Below are 21,095 nucleotides of genomic sequence, written 5' to 3'. Positions count from 1 at the left end.
TCCGGCTCCGGAATCAACTTTAGCCACGCCCCTTCTTGAACACGTTACGTTTGCGCTTGCTCAAGACCCCTTGTGGAGCTGCTGTGCCACCCAAAGTTTGAAGGACATGGCTACAGAGAAACCATACGGCCAGGTGCGCGCCAATCTGCAGAACACTGTCACAGGCCTCGATGGATACATTTGTCTCTTCTGACACCAGCACCTCACTGTATCACGTATTGGAGTGACTGATCATTGTATTATTGCATGTGGCAGAAAAGTTGATCCCCTTATAATTTCCAAATATTTTGAATAATTTCATATTATTACTATTGTAATATGTATTATTTTAATCATGAGGCAGACAATGAGAAAAACAAGCAAAAACACATAAATCAATATTTAAAAGTCAAGAAAGTAGAAAAAGATTTAGGAAATGGCAGGAAAAATAGAAAGCAAAATGTAAGAAGGTAGGAATACATTCACATTTGAAATTCATGTATTTATTACATAAGCAGTAATAAAAATTGTTAATGGGATATACTCTCCAGTTAAAGTCAGAGATTGTCATTTTGGATGAAAATGAACAAATCTAGCCATATAGTGTTTATGCCAGACCTAGCAAATCATAAGGATACAGAAATATTTGTTTTTTGGTTTTTGAGGGTTTTGGAGGGGGGCATGACATCTTTATTTTCACCAGTCTCCAGTTGAAAGTTAGCATTTGCTTCAATTATGAATGTAGGCAATAAACCACCATAGAATTTGCCATTGACAGAAATTGCAGTTATTTTCAAATCTCCTGATAGTTGTTAAAGATGTCTCAGAATGTCATACATGCACATCAATACAGTGAAATCACAAGAGTTTATTAGATCGACGCTTGGGCTAAAGAAGCAAATATACTACTCTATCACACATTCTTCTAGTGTTTAGACAACTGTTTTGATATAATTTGTTTCCTTTGCTATCCTATGTATTTTATTTTATTAATTTTTTAGAGCTTTGCCTTTTAAACTTACACAGTTATCAAAGAAATAAAGACAACTACAAAATAAGAATCAACAGAATGCAGTAACCCAATCATAAAGAACAGTCAAATGTGCTTACACATATTCAAGAAATTAATCATCTAAGTTATAAACAAGTAGTTCATTTGTGTCCTTTTTTTTAAGATTCTAAATATAAGTGATATTGTACGGCATTTTTCTTTCTTTTTCTGGCTTACTTCACTTAGAATGACGATCTCCAGGTCCATCCATGTTGCTGCAAATGGCATTATTTTATTCTATTTATAGCTGAGTAGTATTCCTTGGTATATATATATACTACATCTTCTTTATCCAGTCATCTGTTGATGGACATTTGGGTTGTTTCCAGGTCTTGGCTGTTGTAACTAATGCTGCTATGAACACTGGGGTGCATGTGTCTTTTTAAATTATATTTTTCTCTGGGTACATGTCCAGGAGTGGAATTGCTGGATCATATGATAGGTCTATTTTTAGTTTTTTAAGTGACCTCCATACTGTCCTCCATAGTGGCTGCACCAATTTACATTCCCACCAACAGGGTAGGAGGGTTCCTTTTTATCCACACCCTATCTAGCATTTATCGTTTGTAGACTTTTTAATGGCGGCCATTCTGGCTGGTGTGAGGTGATATCTCATTGTAGCTTTGATCTGCATTTCTCTAACAATTAGTGATGTTGAGCATCTTTTCATGTGCTTGTTGGCCATCCGTCTGTCTTCTTTGGAGAGATATCTATTTAGGTCTTCTGACCATTTTTGGATTGGGTTGCTTGTTTTTTTGATGTTAAGGTGTATGAGCTGCTTGTATATTTTGAAAATTAGTCCCTTGTAGGTCGATCATTTGCAAATATTTTCTCCCATTCTGTAGGTTGTCTTTTCGTTTTGTTGATGGTATCCTTACCTGTGCAAAAAAAAGGATACAGAAACATTTGAAACAAAGGGATGGAAGAAAATTTGCCAGGTACATGCTAATCAAGATAAAGCAAGGTCAGTTATGTTAATATCATACTAAAAATACTAAGACAAAAAAAGTATTAATTGGGATTGAAAGAGTCATTACATAATGATTTACTTCACCATGAATATGTAAAAAGTCCAATCTTATACACGATTAAAATGGTATAAAATGAATATAAAGGAATAAATATTAGAACAAAAAGTAAAATAGAAAAAAGTATTATCATTGTGGATGATTAAAACCACACTTCCTTCAAGACTCAGCTTTGGCATCACCATCTGGGAAGCTCTCTCTACTTCCTTTCCATCTGGATGACCAGCCTCTCTTCTGAATGAATTTATGGACATAATTATATAGCAAGAATGTTTCTTTAATTTTAGTCTTGAAATTAAGAAGGAAATGGAGGCATTTCCTGAACCTCACACCTGTTTTGTGTCTGTCTTCTTCACTAGAAATGAGGGCAAGGACAATGTTGGTCTTGATCACTACTGGTTGCCCAGTGTCCAGTTTATACATGACACACAAGAGTGTCCAGTAGCCAATGATGATCAAAAGAATGCACCAGGGACCCTGCTTGGTGTTGCAAAGTGGTAAGTTATTGAAATCTATCTGGCTCCATATTATTCCTTGAAGAGAAAAGCAAATATGTACTGTAACTTACATTAGAGTTACATTTGACTAACCAAGCAAAGTTTTAAAAAAAATTAAGATCTTGCTTTTAAGAAGCTATTTTCCTGATCCAAGCCTAGCATCTAAAGACAGTATCCCCAAATAAATCTTCACAGTTTTTATTAGATCCAGTTTAGGGATTGGGGCAGGAAGTAAGAAACCTGAGCTGAACTCAGAAGCAGTCCGTGAACTCTAAAGAAAGTAGTACCTCTCTATGGTCGTGAATGTTTATATCCACTACTTGTGTTGTTCAAACTAATATTTTAACTTTTCTTTGAATTATTTTTCATCACTGTGGCCCACACAAATGAATCTTTGTCAGCTTTTTGCTCTTCTTCACCTCTGACTTCAGACCTACTTCTCCAATATCTCCTGTCTCTTTACTGCTGTCTTCTTTCATTCCCAATTCCACAGCCTTGGTTCCGGTTTCCCATTATTTTACACCATAATGAACTCCTGCCTCTGAGATGTGGCTGGCCAATCCATTTTGCTTCCAGGGTTGCCTTCCCAGAGGGCCACATATGAAAAAATATATCACTATTCTCCTTGGCAATCTTCTCTGGATTCCCAGAGTGTTCAGAATCAGTTCTCCTCTCCATGACATGTCCATCAAAGTTCTCTATGATAGGCCCCACTTTCCTGTGACAGAAAGTCCTCTTCCCAGGCCCTCCAGGTGTCAAACACTCAGGACATCATGGATAGTCACTATCTTGTCTATCCAGTCTGGGCTTCCACATTCTGGGACTTTGCTCAGGGTTGTCCTTCTCTTTTGCTAATTCTTGCTCACCCTTCAGGACTCGGTTTTGCCATCACCATCTGGGAAGCTCCCTCTACTTCCTTTCCAACCAGATGACCTGATTCTCTTCTAAATGCACTTGTGGTGATAGTTTTAATAGTGAATGGTGTCCCTTTTATTTTAACCTCAGAATTATAAAGGATGGGGAGAGCTGCCTGTACTTGTCTGTTTCGTTTTTGTTTTTGTCTGTCAACATTCTGCTGATTTTTCAAGGCTAAGCTCAGATGCCTGCCCCATTGGGAAGTCTCCCCCAAACCCCTTGCTTCTCCTTCTTCAGTTTTCCCACAACAACTCTGTCATTCTGCTTTGTGTCACTGTGTGAGTTGCCGGTATCTCTTCTCTATCAGACAGTGAAGGCAGTGCTGGAGTGTGAATGACTCCCAGCCCAGTGATCCTACGACACTTGCTGGTGATTCTTGACTTACTTCTGTGGTCTCTTCTGACTTCCCAGATAGACTAGATGCTAACCACTTTCTGAGAAAAAGAGTGTATCTTTAGAGACAAACACTATAATGGCCCTCCAGAAAGGATGGAGGAAGAACATGAACCATGCCAGGAGGAGGTACTGTAAATTTAACCTTTCTCTGCAGACTATTTCTGTACTTATAATTTTGGTTTTTATAACATCCAATAAATCAATATTTTCTTTTATGAATCATAACTAAAATCCTTTGCTTAACTGAAGGTCACAAAGATTTTCTCCTATATTTTCTTTCAGAAGCTTTATAATTTTATATTTTACCTATAAGTCTGTGATTGGTCTAAATTAATTTTTTAATTTTAATTTATTATTATTATTTTTAATGGTGGTACTAGGATTGAACCCAGGACCTTATCCATGCTAAGCATGCACTCTACCAGTGAGCTATACTCTCCCCTCCCTGAATTAGCTTTTCTATAAGGTGTGAAGTGTAGGTTGAGGTTCATCTTGGTTTTTAATTTTTTTGAGTTTTAAATATATATATATTCAATTACTCCAGAATCATTTATTAACAGTGTCCTTTCTCTGCTCAAATGACTTTGCACTTTATTCAAAAATCAGTTGACTGAAGGAGGATTCTGAGAAGATGAGGAAGTAGAAAGCACCATAAATCTCTCTCCCATCTAAACAACAATTTCACTGGCAGAATCTGTCTGGTGTAACTATTTTGGAACTCTAGAGAAGAGAGAAAGGAGCAGAGAGAATATTTAAAGAAATAATGGCCAAAAATTCTCTAATTTGATGAAAGATATGAATATAAACATCTAAGCAGCTCAATGAACTTTAAGTAAGATTTACTCACATAGAGCTACAGAAAGACACATTATAAGTGGTCAAAAAACAAAAACAAAGAATTTTGAAAGCAGTAAGAGAGAAGTGACTCATCACATACAAGCCATCCTCCATAAGATCATGAGCAGATTTTTCATCAGAAACTTTGGAGGCCAGAAGGCAGGGGGCTGATATACTCACAATGTTAAGAGAAAAAAAAAACTGCCAACCAAGAATCCTATGTCTGGAAAAATTGTCCTTCAAATGTGAGGGATAAATTAAAACAATACCATATAACCAAAAGCTGAGAGAGTTCATTACCACTAGGCCTACCCTGCAAGAAATGATAAAGGGAGTCCTGCAGGTTGAAATGAAAGGACAATAGGCAGTAATTTGAAGCCATATGAAAAAATAAAAGATCTCAGTAAAGGTAAATGCACGGGCAGTTATAAAAGGAGCCATTATTGTAACTATGGTATGTACGCATAGTTTTTGTTTTCTACATAATATGAGACTAATACATTTTTAAAGACCAGTTATTAATCTAGAAAATAGTATTACTCTAACTTTGGTTTGTAACTCCACATTTTGTTTTCTACATAATTTGACAGACTAATGCATTTCAAAAAAGTTTATTAGCTTAAGTTTTTGGACACAATGTATGAAAATGTAATTTTGTGAAATAAGCAACTGAAAGAGGTGGGGATGGGCTGTTAAAGGAGAAGATTGTGTATGTTACTGAAATTAAGCTGGTATCAATATAAAAAGAAATGAGAAGGGAATTTAAAAGTTTCACTAAAAAAAAAGGAAACTCAACAACTAAATACAAAAGAAGACAGTGTTGCAGGAAATGAGGAACCAAAAGCTATGAGACATATAGGAAACAAATAGCAAAATGGAACTAAGTCCCTCCTTATCAGTAATTATTTTAAAGGAAATAGAGTAAACTCCAATCAAAAGACAGAGACTGGCAGAATGGATTTTTTTAAAAGTGATTCAACTATATGCTGTCCACAAGGAATTCATTTTGGACCCCCAAACACTAATAGGTTGAAAGTGAAAGGATGTAAACGGTTATTCCATGCAAATAATAATCAAAAAGAGAGCAAGGATGGCTATATTAATATCAGACAAAATAAACTTTAAATTAAAAAAATGTTAACAAGAGACAAAGAAGGACATTATATATTTTTAAAAAGTTCAATATAGAAGACTATGTAACAATTATAAACATTTACACACCTAATAACAGACCATCAAAATATATGAATCAAAAATTGACCAAATTGAATGGGTATATAGTTCTACAATAATGGATACTTCAAACCCGTCTCCCAATAATGAGTAGGCAAACCAAACAGAAGGTAACTAAGGAAACAGAGGACATAAACAACACAATAAACCAACAGAATGGGAGAAAATATTTACAAATCATACATCTGATAAGGGATTAATATCCAGAATATAGAGTACCCCTAAAACTCAACAACAACAACAAAACAACCCAATTTAAAAATGGGCAGAGGACTTAAATAGACATTTTTCCAAGGAAGACATACAGATGGCCAATAGGCACATGAACAGATGCTCAACATCGCTATCATTAGAGAACTGCAAATCAAAAGTACAGTGTGATACCACTTCACACCTATTAGGACAGCTACTACCAAAAACCAGAAAATAACTAGTGTTGGCAAGAACGTGGGGAAATTGGAAACCTTGTGAACTGCTGGTGGGAATATCAAATGTACAGCTGCTATGGACAAAGTATAGCAGTTTCTCAAAAAAATTAAAAATGGAACTACCACGTGATGAAGCAATTTCACTTCTGGATATATAGTCAAAAGAATTGAAAGCAGGGTCTTAAAGAGATATTTGTACTCCCATGATCATAGCGGCTCTTTGAAAGAGCTGTAACTCTCTTCTGCCCCTTCCAGTACCAGGAATATGGCCTTTTCAAGTCTACTACTGAACTGGGGCACTGGGGGTGGAAGTAGGGAAAGTTAAAACGCCACAGAGTTTACTGTTCTTATTGAGACTCAATATATTTTCTTGACTAAATACTTCCCAGGTAACTGAAAACCTTTGGTTAATTTTCAGAGTTGTGAAGAAGTTGATTTTGATAATATTTGCCAAATTTTTGTTGCTTTTATGGCAGAGTGGACTTCCAGGGATCCTTACTCCTCCATCTTTGCTGACAGTACTCCCTTTTATCTTTTTTTACATCTTTAGGATCTGCAGTGATTTATCCTCTGTCATTCTTACTATTAATGACTAGTGTCTTCTCTCTTTTTTTTCAGATCATTCTGGCTTGAGGTTTCAGTTTTATTGATCTTCTCAAAGAACCAGCTTCTGGTTTCCTTAATTTCCTCTATTGGTTTTCTGGTTTCTATTTCATTAATTTCTGCTCTGATCTTTATTCTTTCTTCTGATTACTTTAGATTTAATTTGCCCTTATAGCTTTAGTTTCTTAAAAAGGAAGCATTCTTTTTTTAATATAAATGTTTAGTATAAATATAGTATAAATTTACTTCTAAGTATTTCTTTAACTGCATCCCCAAATTTTTACATGTTGTGCTCTCACTTTAATTTAGGTCAAAATACCTTCTAATTTCAAGTTTTACTTGTTCTTTAATCTGTAGATTATTTAGAAGTATGTAATTTAGTTTCAAAACATTCGGGGATTTTCCAGAGATCTTTCTGTTTTTGATGTCTAATTTAATTCAATTCTGGTCCCAGACCATACTTTATATGATGTGAATACTTTTAAATTTATATGATTGGTTTCAAAGCCCTGAATATGGTTTATCTTGGTAAGTGGGTTACATGTACTCTTGTAAAGAAAGTGTAGTCTGCTGATGGTTGGAGTGTTCTATAAATGTCAATGAGGGCAAGTTGATTGATAGTGTTATTCAAGTCTTATATATCCTTACTTCTCTTCTGTTTACTTATTCTAGTGATTATTGAGAGGGGGGTATTGAAATATTTGACTGTAATTGTGGATTTATCTGTTTCTCCTTACAATTCTATCAGATTTTTCTTGACATATTTTGAAGCTCTGTTATTAGGTCCCTAAACATTCAGGATTATGTCCTTGTGATGAATTTCCCCCTTTATAATTACAGAATGAACCTGTCAAGAGGAAACAATTGTGACTCTAATAGTATTTAAAGGTTTTATTCAACTGATGTCCATCAGCTAGAAACTTAATAAAAATAAACTCCCCAAGCTGAAGCAGGTTTAATTTATATAGGGCAAGAAGAAAGGTAAGTGACTGTGGTCTTTCCCAACCTGCAATTTTCCTTATCTGTAACTGCTGAAAATTTGTGGTTGGAACTGTTGACTGTTCCAGTTTTTCATGCCCTTTTCTTAGGATCATTGGTGCAATCTCATGCCTGCAGATTTCAGAACGTTTTTTGAGAGCTATTTTTGTAATCTTAAAGGTTTTTCAAGGCTTAGGAGAGGAGGAGATTGCAAAAAGGGGGAGGGAGAAGAGAAGGGGAGATCAAGATGGCAGAGTAGGAGGATGTGGAGCTCACCTACCCCCACGATCATATCAAAAATACATCTGCATGTGGGGAAATTCTCACTGAAAACAAACAGGAGACTGGCAGAAAGACTCTTCTATAACCAAGGCTGTAAGAAAGATCCACACAGAATCAAGTAGGAAGGGAAGAGAAGTCAGGTCAGGACCTGTGCCTCTTGGAGGGGACACAGAAGAGGAAAGGGATTACATAGGCTCGGAGATCCTCCTTGGGGAGTGAGAAGTTCAAGCCATATATTGGGCACCCCAGCTTTGGAAGACAAGTCCCCTGAGCTGGCTTGAAAACCAGTGGGATTAACAGGAGGACTATAAGAAACCTACACTCCACTTGTGAAGAGTCTGCACATGCTTGCTTACTCCTGGGAACAAGGGGGAGGGAGCAGATTGAAACTGCCCAGGACTCTGGCCAGTTTCCTGCAACCACCCATGCATGCACCGCAGTCTGAGCTGAGCATCTGCTCCATGGTGCAGGTCCACATTAGGGTGAGGGCTGCCATGGGAGAAGGGAGTGCACGATTGTGAGGGATGAAGCCGGCTTGGACCCAACCTGGCATCTGCACGGAGTGAAGGCAGCCATTGCTGGCACTTGCAGAGGTAGCAAATTAGGAATGGTCTGAAATTCTGGGGCAGGGACCATCACAGCCTGCATCCTGACCCATGCTGATTGTCTGTTCCAGTCCCTCTTGATCCATCACTGCTCCCCTTTGGGGCAAGGGTGCCAGTGCTGGGAGGGGAGAGAGCACACACAGATAGGATGGAGTTGGTCACTGAGCAGAGGAGAAGCCCTAGCCCACGCCTGGCTTGGGCTCTAGCCCCTCCATCTCCAGCCCCATCTCCTACCAAGGTGACAGCTGTCAGCACACCCTGGGAGAAATCATGACTCATGCTCATTTCAGATCCACTTCTCCCACCAAAGCCACTGGGCACTTGCAGACTGTATAGGGATGCTCCCACACAAGGACACCCCTTGAAGACCAGCACAGGTAACTGTTTCACTTAATTTCATAGAGACAGAGAAAGTTAAGCAGAATGAGAAGGCAGAGGAGTTTATTTCAAAAGAAACAACAATAAAAAACGTTAAAAATAGCTAATGAAGCAGAAATGAATAATTTACCAGACAGAGTCAAAGCATTAGTAATAAGAATGCTAACTGAACTAGGGAAAAGAATAGATAAACACAGTGAGAATTATAAGAAGGAACTAGAAAATATAAAAAAGAACCAACCAGAACTGAAGAATACAATGACTAAAATGAAAAATACACTTGAATGAATTAACACTAGGTGATATATACAGAATGCATAAGTGAACTCTAAAGTCTTCACCAAAAAAACTATTAGAACTAATAAATGAATTCAGTGAGGTTGCAGTATACAATATTAATAAACATAAATCTGTTTAAGAATTTCTATATACTAATAATGAAATATAGAAAGGGAAAGTAAAAAAAAAATCTCATTTAAAATTGCATCAAAAAATACCTAGGAATAAACTTAACTAAGATGGTGAAAGATCTATACTCTGAAAACTATAAAACATTGATGAAGGAAATTGAAGATGATTCAAAAAAATGGAATGATATCACTGTGCTCTTGAATTGGAAGGATTAATATTATTAAAATGGTCATACTACCCAAAGCAATCTACAGATTTAATGCAATCCCTATGAAATTACCCATGAGTTTTCACAGAACTAGAACAAATAATCCTAAAATTTATATGGAATTACAAAAGACTTAGAATTGCCAAAGCAATTCTGAGAAGAAAGAATAAAGCTGGAAGCATAACCCTCCCAGACATCAGACTATACTACAAAGCTAGAGTACTCAAAACAGCATGGCACAGGAACAAGAAAAAACACGTAGATCAATGGAACAGAATAGAAACCCCGGAAATAAACCCATACACCTATGGTAAATTAATCTATGACAAAGAAGGCAAGAATATACAATGTAGAGAAGACAGTTTCTTCAACAAGTGGTGCTGGGAAAACTGGACAGCTACATATAAAACAATGAGATTAGAACATTCCCTCACATTATATACAAAAATAAGTTCAATGTGGCCTAAATACCTAAAGGTAAGACCTGAAACCATAAAATTCCTACAAGTGAACATAGGCATAACACTCTTTGACATCAACCTTAGCAATATTTTCTCAGATCAGTCTCTTAAGGCAAAAGTAACAAAGGCGAAAATTAGAAAATGGGATCGAATTAAACTTAAAAGCTTTTGCACAGTAAAGGAAACTATCAATAAAACAAAAATACAACCTATGAAAGAGGAGAAAATATTTGCAAATGATGCAACCAACAAGGGGTTAATATCCCAAATATACAAACATCTCATACAACTCAGTGTCAGAAAAACAAACAATCCAGTCCAAAAAATGGGCACTGAGGGAGGGTATAAATAGCTCAGTGGTAGAGCCCATCTTTAGCATGCACGAGGTCCTGGGTTCAATCCCCAGTACTCTCATTTTAAAAAATGGGCATAAGACTTGAATACACATTTTTCCAAAGAATATATACAGATGGCTAACAGGCACATGAAAAGATGCTCAAGTCACTAATTATTAGAGAAATGCAAATCAAAACCACAAGGAGGAATCACTTCACATCTGTCAGAGTGGCTATCATCAAAAAGTCAAGTAACAAGCATTGAAGAGGATGTGGAGAAAAGGGAACCTTTGTACACTGTTGGTAGGAAGGTAAATTGGTACAGTCACTATGGAAAACAGTATGGAGGTTCTTTTAAAAACTAAAAATAGAACTATGATATGATCCAGTAATTCTACTCTGGGTATGTACCTGGAAAAAAATGAAAGCAATAATTCAAAAAGATACATGCACCCCAATGTTCATGGCAGCAATATTTAAAATAGCCAAGATATGGAAATAATGTAAATGTCCATCAACAGATGACTGGAAAAAGAAGATGTGTGTGTGTGTGTGTGTGTGTGTGTGTGTGTCTATATGTATATTTTCTAGGCCACAAAACAGGTTTTTCTAATTACCATAAAGTTTAAGTTAACTCATGTAGAAGCCAGAAGGACTATCTCATACCTCAATATGTGAAAAATTCTTCCATCACTTGTATTCATAGACTTTCTCCCCAATATGTATTACCCTAAGCATTCAAACTGAAGTCTTTTCTACATTGATTATACCCATAAGAATTTTCTCCAGTGCAATCTTCATGTGACTCCTAAGGGATGTAGGACAATTAGAGGCATTTTCAGGCTAACTTTCATAGTTTCTCCCCATTTCATATTCTATTCTGCTTTTTAAAGTAAGAGTTTGTGCTGGAGGCTTTTCCACACTGATTTGACTCATAACATTTTGCTTTACGTTTGTGAAGCCTTAACATTTGTGAATTCCCATGTATGCTTTAATGGATATGTTTACGCCAAAGGTCTTTCCATGTTGAATACATCCAAAGGACTTCTCTTCAGTGTGAGTTTTCACATGCTTCCTAAGAGAAGGGAGATCCTTAATGGCTTTCCGAAAGTCATTGCATTCATAGACCTTCACTCAGTATTCTGTTGTGCTGAGTAAGGTTAATCCTCATGTTGAAAATTTCAAACGAAATATTATATTCATTCAGTTTCTCCTCAGAATTCACTGTCTATTGTTGATTCAGAGATGCGTTATGACTGAAGAAATTCATCTATTCATTATCTTCATTGGAATTCTCCTCTTCTGTTATGGATGTGGTGGATACTATACTTTTAAATGATTTCCTGTGCATGTACATGGTTCCTGCCCTAAGGTTTTTTTTCCAAGTTGAAAGGATGACTCTTGTGCAATAGGACTCTATCATGGTCATTATTTTCATATGGAGATTTTATGATAATTGTTTAAGGCTTAATTATTTTATAAACACTCAATATCTGAGTCAAATTAATGGAAATATGTATGTATGAATTCCCACTGGAAAAAAAAACATGTTTTGAGCTAAATTTATAATATTCATAGTATCTTTCCTGAGACACTGCTTTCTCCTGAGTGAATTCCACTTGCCTAGATGATTTCCCAGCTCTTAGATAGCATATTAGGTTCCTGTTGCCTCTTTAACAAGTTACTACAAACCTAGTGGCTTAAAACAACACAATTTTTTAATCTCACAGTTTTGGAGGTCAGAGTCTGAAATCAGTTGCCCTGGACCAATGTCAAGGTGTTGGCAGGGCTGGTTCTTTCTGGAAGCTCTGAAGGAAGAATCTTTCCTTACCTTTTTCAGCTTATAGTGGCCGCCGGATTATGGGTCCTTTCTCCGTCTTCAAAGCTGATCCTGTCATCACATTCCTTCTCTTCTGCAGTCAAATCTCCCTCAGCCTCCCTTGTATAAGGACACTTGTGATTACATTTAGGGCCCACCTGGATAACTCAGCATGGTCTCCTCATCTTAACATCCTTAACTTAATCACATCTACAAAGTCTATTTTGTCCATATAAGGTAACATTCACAGGCTCCAGGGATTAGGGTCTGGATATTTTGGGGTCCGTTATTCAGCCTACTATACATGGCTTTTCTAATTCAGGGCACTTTCAATATTTTCTTAATGTGAAAAACAAAGAAATATCCCTTGTGACTCTTACCATGCTCAGGTCATTGCATGGCTGTTCCCCAGATATATCCTACTGAAAGGTTGACCCTGGGTGTTTAAGTAAACTCTCAATCTGAAACAAACTTGACAAATATTTAAAATAAGAAGAAAGAAATGCCAGAATAAAGGTTTAAAAAGTCAATATGAGGGTCAAAAGGTACAAACTTCCAGTTATAAAACAAACAAATAATGCGGATGTAATGTACAAAAAAAAAAAGTCAGTACAGTCAATAATAGATTTCTTCCAAATTCAAAATACGGACCCTTAGTTGGAAGAGAATGCAGTCACAAGCAAAGACGGACTTTGAGAACGTTGGCTATACAACCATGTTGGCAATTACAGAAATAATCTGTAGACGTTTTTAAGTCATTTACTAACAATGATTCTATGGCAATTGAGACTGCTGTTGACAAAAAGAAGTTATTATCAGAAATTAGAAATTAAGAGACCATATTAAAATGTTAAATTTAAAGAAGATAAATAGGTCTTTCTCTGGGATTTGTCTGCTGGGGTTGCATGGTTGGTGGCCTATTCATGGGAAAGAGTACATGGTATGGGATGATTATGCAGAGAATAAGACCTTCCATGAAATAGCTGCCAACATTTTCACCCTCAGGGGTTCTAAAATAGGCAAGTGTGACTGTGAGAGCAGCAAATGAGCATACCAAAGTTCTCATCAACCAAATAAAATCTTTCAAAAGGATCCCAAACTCAAAAACCCATTCTGTGCCTCCAATATACTGAGGATCTCTGATCTGAAACTCATGCCCAAGTTTAGATACACATTTAAGGAACCCAAGCCTTTTTACGATGGAGGATTCAAAAAGTCAGTGAAAAGTACAGGTTTTTATTTTCATCGGGAAGTCATTAGACAACAAGCTTCAAGATGGAAGGATCATTTTTGTCTTCTGTGCTGGTGTTCTTCCAGTCACCAGCCCACATCCTGGCACAGAATAGATGTTTAAGAAATATTTGCCCTATAAATGACTAAGGGAAGGAATAATGCCATTTGTGCATATTGTCACCAGATTGCTGTAGTTCTTCAGTACAACATCTCTGTATAGGATCCTCTGAGGTCTAACAGATCCCCTTTCTCCCCAGGGGAAGTCCATAGCCACATACCTGAAGGCTGCTGCTTCCAATAAAACCTCACAGATTCTGTCTCAGTGAGATGCCATCTGCTTTACTGTTCATAGGAGGATGAATGAGATGACAGCCCTGTGGTATGGAGACCACATTCACAGGAAATTTAGATGGGTTTTCTACCCTCACGCTCAGTATCCACACTCAATCCCAAGGCAATCTACCACATCCTGGTCTCATAACTCTAATAGCACCTCTAACACATGCCTTAGCTTATATTTCCAATACTAGACTCCGAGTTCTTCCAGACTGATTCCTCTCTTTCTCCAACATTGAGCATAGTCCCAAGAACAATGTAGGCATGAGCAAAACACTCAATAAATGAAAAATTATTTCCCCAGTGAGATTAAGAGATCTCTTGAGGCAAAGAAATTTTCTCTCCTTCTGTAGTGTCCACCACAGCACTCAGCAGAATGTGATGCCCAAGGGAGGTCAGCAAGCCTGGGTTAGGAGTTGAATGGGAACATTTCTGTGTAGTCCCTCCTATCCACAAGCAGCCCTGAGACCTGACAATACATGATCAGGAATCCAGGCAGTGATTGCTGCAGTCTGTTTTAGGAAACTCCTAGCCAGGCAAAGGAGAAATGTCTACCTGGTGTCTACTTTTTGGAAAAGGGTGAAATTCCTACTCACTTGTGACAAATCTGTCATCGACCCAGAAGCCACTATTTCCTACCCTTGGATGTGGAGCCAAGACAGTAAAAGCTTCTCACCTTTCACAGTCACAAGCCTGGATGCTTCTACATACACTAATTTTGAGCTCCTCCTCTCTCCCGCCATATTCACACACTATTGTCATAAGAATTCATGGTAGTCATGTCTTACCCAGCATCAGAAAAGAAGACTCTGGATGGGGAGTGGAGAGGAATGGATGAAGGGAGTCAAAAGGTACAAACTTCCAGTTGTATGATAAATAAATACTAGGGATGTAATATACATGATTAATATAACTAACAATGATGTATGTTATATTTGAACGTTGTTAAGAGAGTGAATCCTGAGTTCTTATTATAAGGAACTTTTTTTCTCTTTTTCTTCTATTTTGTATCTATATGAGATGACAGATAATGCACTAAACTTATTGGGGTAATCAGTTCATGATGTATGTAAGTCAAATCATTATGCTCTACACCTTAAACCTGTACAGTGTTGTATGTCAATTATATCTCAATAAAACTGGAAGAAAATAAAAGAGGACTCTGGGCTTTGCTGCCCATGAGGAAGAGATTAACAGTTCTAGCTTGAGAACATAGCTGGCCGGGTCAACTTCATTCCCCCCTGATCCAGTGGAGTCTGGCGTCCTGTTTCATCACCAACCATCAACCAATAGTAATGAGACATAAATCATTAGCTTTCTCATGGCAGTAGACCAGTCCACACATGTGAAAGTCTTTGAAAATGTAAAGTGCTCTACATTTTCTAATATATTCACATTAACTTTAAGTGCCATTTTCTGAGGACTCCCTATATGCTGGAGAGCATCCTGAGAACTTCACCTGCATTTGTCCATTTAACTCTAATTCTGCCAAGTACATATTATTCCTCCCACTTAATGGCTGAGGAAACTTAGGCACAGAGATGATGATGAACCTAAGACTGACAGAGTTATTAACATGCCCAGTGGGAAAATGGCTGAGTTAGGAATTGAATGCCAGTCTATCTGTTTCCAAAGCCTAAACTCTCCTAACCACTACATTTCTACGGAAAGAAACGTAAAAGTTTTGAAATTATTGGCGATATTGTGATTCTTTACCATACCTACCCAGGAGATGATCATACAAGGTTACTAATTCATGTGTTGTGTGTAGACCAGTAGCATGATCTGGGAACGTGTTAGAAATGAAGAATCTTGAGCCCCAACTCAGACCTCCTGAATAAAAATGAGCATTATCCTGAACCAGATCCTCAAGGGTTTCAGGTGCATGGCTGAATTGGAGAAACGCTAGGCTAGAACTCTGGCAGGTGCCATTAAGCACTAGCAAATGAAATGGTCCATTCATTCAGATATCCTGGAGCTCCTCCTGCTGGCAAAACACCTGCATTCAGGCCCCTACCTCTGGCTCACTCATTTATTAAATCCATTCAACTATTTATTCAAATCTTGCTACATGGAGGCACTGAGGAGTCATCAGTGAATGATCACAAACCACAGCACATATTGGAGAACTTACAATCTACTGGTTAAAAGCAGAAATCAAACTACTAATAAATTACATATTGGGTGGTGTTAAGTTCGGTTGGAAAAACAAAGCAAGCTGACGGAATATGAGGTGCCCAAAACACGCACACATCCAAGAGTATTTGTATTGAGAAGCAGGACTGATTTTGAGCAAGATAAGTAAATAGTTATCTTTCTGAGCAGATAAGATAAATAACTATTTCACAGAGCACTATAAATTAAGACCTGGCTTGCTCAAAAAATATTATTGAAACCTCAAAGCATTAGAAAGAACTCGAAATGTCATCGTTCTGCAAAACCTGTGATGTTGGTTTACTTCAACTTACCCTAACCAGGAGGTGTTGAAGTCAAACAGTTCTTGGCCCTCTTCTTCTGCAGAGGGCGGAACTTGGGTCTCCTCCCATGCTGGAAAGAGGCATGACAAAGAGGGTCTAAAGAGTGCTCATGCCAAAAATATGGTCTACTGTCATCCCCTCCCAAATCCATACTTCAGTCTAATCAAGAGAAAAATACCAAACACACCCAGATTGGGGGACATTCTACAGGATACTTGGCCAGTACTCCTCAAGACTGTCAAGGTCATGAAAAAACAAGGGGGGAATAAGAAGCTGTCATAGACTTGGGGAGACTAGAGAGACATGACAACTAAATACAATGTGGTCCTTGGATTGGATTCTAGAACAGAAAAAAGGCCATTAATGGAAAAGACTGGTGAAATCCAAAAAAGATTGAAGTTTTACTTAATAGCAATGTGTCACTGTTGGTTTCTCCATTTTTGATAAATAAACCATGGAAATGTAAAATCTTAATGATGGGAAAAATTGGAGAGGGGTATACAGAAACTCTTTATAATATCTTTGCAACTTTTCTGTAAATCTAAAATTATTCCAAATTAAAAAGTTTTTTTGTAAAGAAAACAACCTCAGTTCAAAGATTGGCAAAAGGTTGATACTTGTTGCAGCTGGGTGGTAAGTACAAGGAAACTCATTATACTGTTTTCTCCACTTTAATGTCTGTTTGAAAATATCCATAATAAAAATATGTTAAAGAAAAAAGATTTCATTCTGATTATTCGAAATATTTCATAAGGTAAACATGTAGCGAAACTAAGAAAAATCGAGAGAAAAGTCATCCCAAAAATAGAATGAAAAGGGAGAAATAACTACAAAAGTAACAGTTACTTTAAAAGGCTTACAGAATATTGTAAACAATTACACATTAATTCAAAACCTAGTTAATGCTACCTGAATCCGCATATCAATCTTAGTAGTATCACAAAAGGCAGGATGACAGACATTGTCAATCAACAGAAATATACAGCAATAGAAAGTACAAAATACCATCTACGAAGCATGGCCAAAAAAAAAAATTGAACCTAAATCTAATACAGCACCTAGATCTAGCTCACGTTTATAAGAAACAGTACCAAGAATGGAAAAAAATTAAAAGACATCACGATGGAAAAAAATTACGTTGTGGAACATTGTTCAGGGCAAATGACCAGAATTCTCCACAGTCAATTTCATTAAAAAAGTGAGAGGACTGTTATGACTTGAGACATTAACAGCCAAATACAAGGTATGAACGTTCTTCTATATCCCTGCCTTCTTCCCCCTGGATTATTTTGAAGCGAATCCCAGACATCTTATTATTTCTTCTTAAATATTTTCAATGTTACTTTCCCAAATAAGAATACCTTTGAAAATAATTACTGTAATACCATTACCACAATTCCAGATTAACAGCAAGTATCCAGTGTTCAAATTACCCCAATTACCTCATACATTCTTAATGAATTGTTTGGATCAGGATGCAAATAAGGCTCACAGATTATAATTGGTTGATATAGTTCTTAAATTTCTCAATCTATGTGCTCCTCGTCCACCACATACCCTCCTTGCACATATTTGTAGATGAAAAGAGATAGTCTTAAAGGAGTTCCAAATGAATGTACTTGGAATGAATTTCTGGCAAATTGGTGGTTAGATCTGAAGTCTTATCTTGAATATATTGTGGGCTAAGTTCCAGACCACCACAATAAAGCGAATATTGCAATAAAGTGAATCACATGAATTTTTTTGGTTTCCCACTGCATACAAAAGTTATGTTTACACTATATTGTTAAGTATTAAGTGTGCAGTAGCATTAAGTCTAAAAAATGTACATACCTTAATTTTAAAATATTTTATTGCTAAAAAATGCTAACCATCATCTGAGCCTTTAGCAAGTTGTAGTAGTAACATCGAATATCACTGATCACAGATCACCATAACAAATATAATAATGAAAAAGTTTGAAATATTATGAGAATTACCAAAATGTGACACAGAGACATGAAATGAGCAAATACTGTTGGAAAAGTGGTGTTGATAGACTTGCTCAACGCACGGTTGCCACAAACCTTCAATTTGTAAAAACCGCAATTATCTACAAAATGCAATAAAGCAAATGCAATAAAGTGAGGAACACCTTATTGATAAGATTCTGATTCAATTTTTTTTTTGTCAAAAATACTTCAGAGGCGGTGTGACCAATGCTTCCATCGGGTTATATTCCATCTTCCATGTCAGATTGTCTTTTTTTGTGATTTTAGCAGTAATTGGTGGCTATTGCCTATTTACACTAATTCCAAATGGTTTCCAAAAGAATGATATTCTATCTCTATTACTCCTTCACTTATTACAGAGCACTTTTATAAATAAAAACTTTCTTTCATCAATTATTTGGTTATCTTGAGTCAAAGGCCATGTAAGAAGAGCAGGAGAAATGTTTTATTCTTTCTCTTTATTTAAGCAGATTTCAAATTAATGAAGTGGTTTACTAGCGCCTCCAAATGTGACCTATGAGTTGTTTCTGTATCAATATGAATTCTCAGATTTGAATATATCTAATGTGTTTCAATCAGTTGCAGTTATCCCTACTGCTACTCAAATTGTCCCATCTTTCACCAGTGGAAGCCTTTTTGACTGATTTCTGAGTTCTTTTGACATGAATAAAGCAGCTTTTGAAAGCATCCTTGCTAGCTGGAATGACAAGACATGCTGATATCATTTTATACTCATCTTTCCTAAAAATCAGTAATTTTGCAAAGGAGCTCTAATTGCTTTTAATGGGTAACGGTATGTATAGACTCCCATCCAGGAGATGGGGTTGCTCATTGCTACTGTGTTGACCACTGCTTCTAAGTCTTTTCGGTGGACAGAGCTACGAAATAAGTATCATGAATCACATTGATACTTCTGATTCAAATTTGGGTATACAGATGTTTATACCTCTCATCAGTCTTATATCTGTATAGTGGGTTGAATGGTGACCTCCAAGGTATATGTCCACCTGGCACCTCAGAATGTGACCTTATTTGGAATAAGGGTCTGTGAAGATATAATTAAGGATGATCTTGAGATAGGGTCATCCTGGATTAGAGTGGGCCCTAAATCCAATGACGGGTGTACTTAAAGAGACAGAAAAGGAGAAGACATACAGAGACAGGAGGGAGATGCCATGTGAAGTCTGAGGCAGAGATTGAAGTGGTGTTTCTACAGGCCAAGGAATACCAAGGATTGCTGACAGTCAACAGAAGCGAGGAGAGAGGCACAGAAGAAAAAGAACCAACCCTGCTGGCATCTACATTTTGGACTTCTGGCCTCAAGAACTGTGAACTTCTGGCCTTTAAACTGTTGCTTTAAGTCACCAAGCTTGTGGCAATTTATTAGCTAATACAATATATATCTTCATTCTTCCGCTAACGACAGCACAAGCCTTGCAGACTAGCCCACAACAGACACACAGTCTCTAAGTAACAATACCACCACTACTACCATTACCATGTATATGCACACACATCTTCCTCCACTTTTGAAAAATGGTAGCATACTATATGCTTTTTTCCACCTTACTTTTACAATTAACAATATCTATTAGAGATCTCTCATAGTGGTTTATCTTCCTCGTTCCTTTATACAGCTGCATAGTATTCCAAACTGTGACTACCATAGCTTACTAAACTGTCCCCTGTGAATGAATATTTGAATTGTTTCTAGCCTTCTGTTGTTAAAAATCGTGCTTCAGTGAATTGCCTTTTTATACTTTTACCAGTGTAACTTTGAAATAAATTGTAAGGGGTGAGATTGTTGGATCAAAGGGTAAATGCATATGAAATTTCATAAGATATCACCAAGTTCTTGTCCCTAGAAGCTGTACCTGAGATATAGGCAAATACCCGTTTCCCCACAGGCTCACCAGCTGAGTGTGCTACCAAACTTGGATTTTGGGTAGATGATATCTTAGTATAGCTTATTTTGTTTTCAGAATTAAATTTTATTTCACATTGATAGAAGTTGAAAAAAAGTTTTATGTTTTCCCATGTTACAGTAGAATATTTCATTGTAATGAGAGATTTCTTATCACAAATAAAATCTTCCCACTTTAAATCAACTGAAAGTTTATGTTCTCCAAGGTAAAGGAAAATAATTCCATAAATCAGGACTTAGCAAATTATGGCCCATTGGCCAAATCTGGCATGCCATCTTATTCTGTAAATAAAGTTTTATTGGAACACAGCCACGTCCATCCATTTGCATATTGTCTATAGCTTCTTTCATGCTACAATACAGAGTTGACTAATTGTGACAGAGGCTTTACTATCAATTAGAACACAGTTATAAAGAAACATTTATAATTTTGTTTGATTAGTAGGAATTTAGCAGACTAATTAATAATAATAGATCAGAAAGCATACATTTCTACTATGTATTAAACCTTGTGGTCTTTGCACTACATTTCCAGGATTCTAAATAACCCTTTTTGTATTACCCGTAAACAAATTTCCTTCCAAAGGTTGTTTGGCAGTACTCTGAAATATTTTAATTTATAAAGTCAAACAGTCACTACTTTTATGTTTGTACAAAAACTAATTTTTAAAAATCATTTGACAAAGTCAA

This window comes from Camelus ferus, chromosome X, assembly GCF_009834535.1.
Source record: "Camelus ferus isolate YT-003-E chromosome X, BCGSAC_Cfer_1.0, whole genome shotgun sequence".
Classification (NCBI taxonomy): Eukaryota; Metazoa; Chordata; class Mammalia; order Artiodactyla; family Camelidae; genus Camelus; species Camelus ferus.
This window is presented reverse-complemented; position numbering follows the sequence as displayed.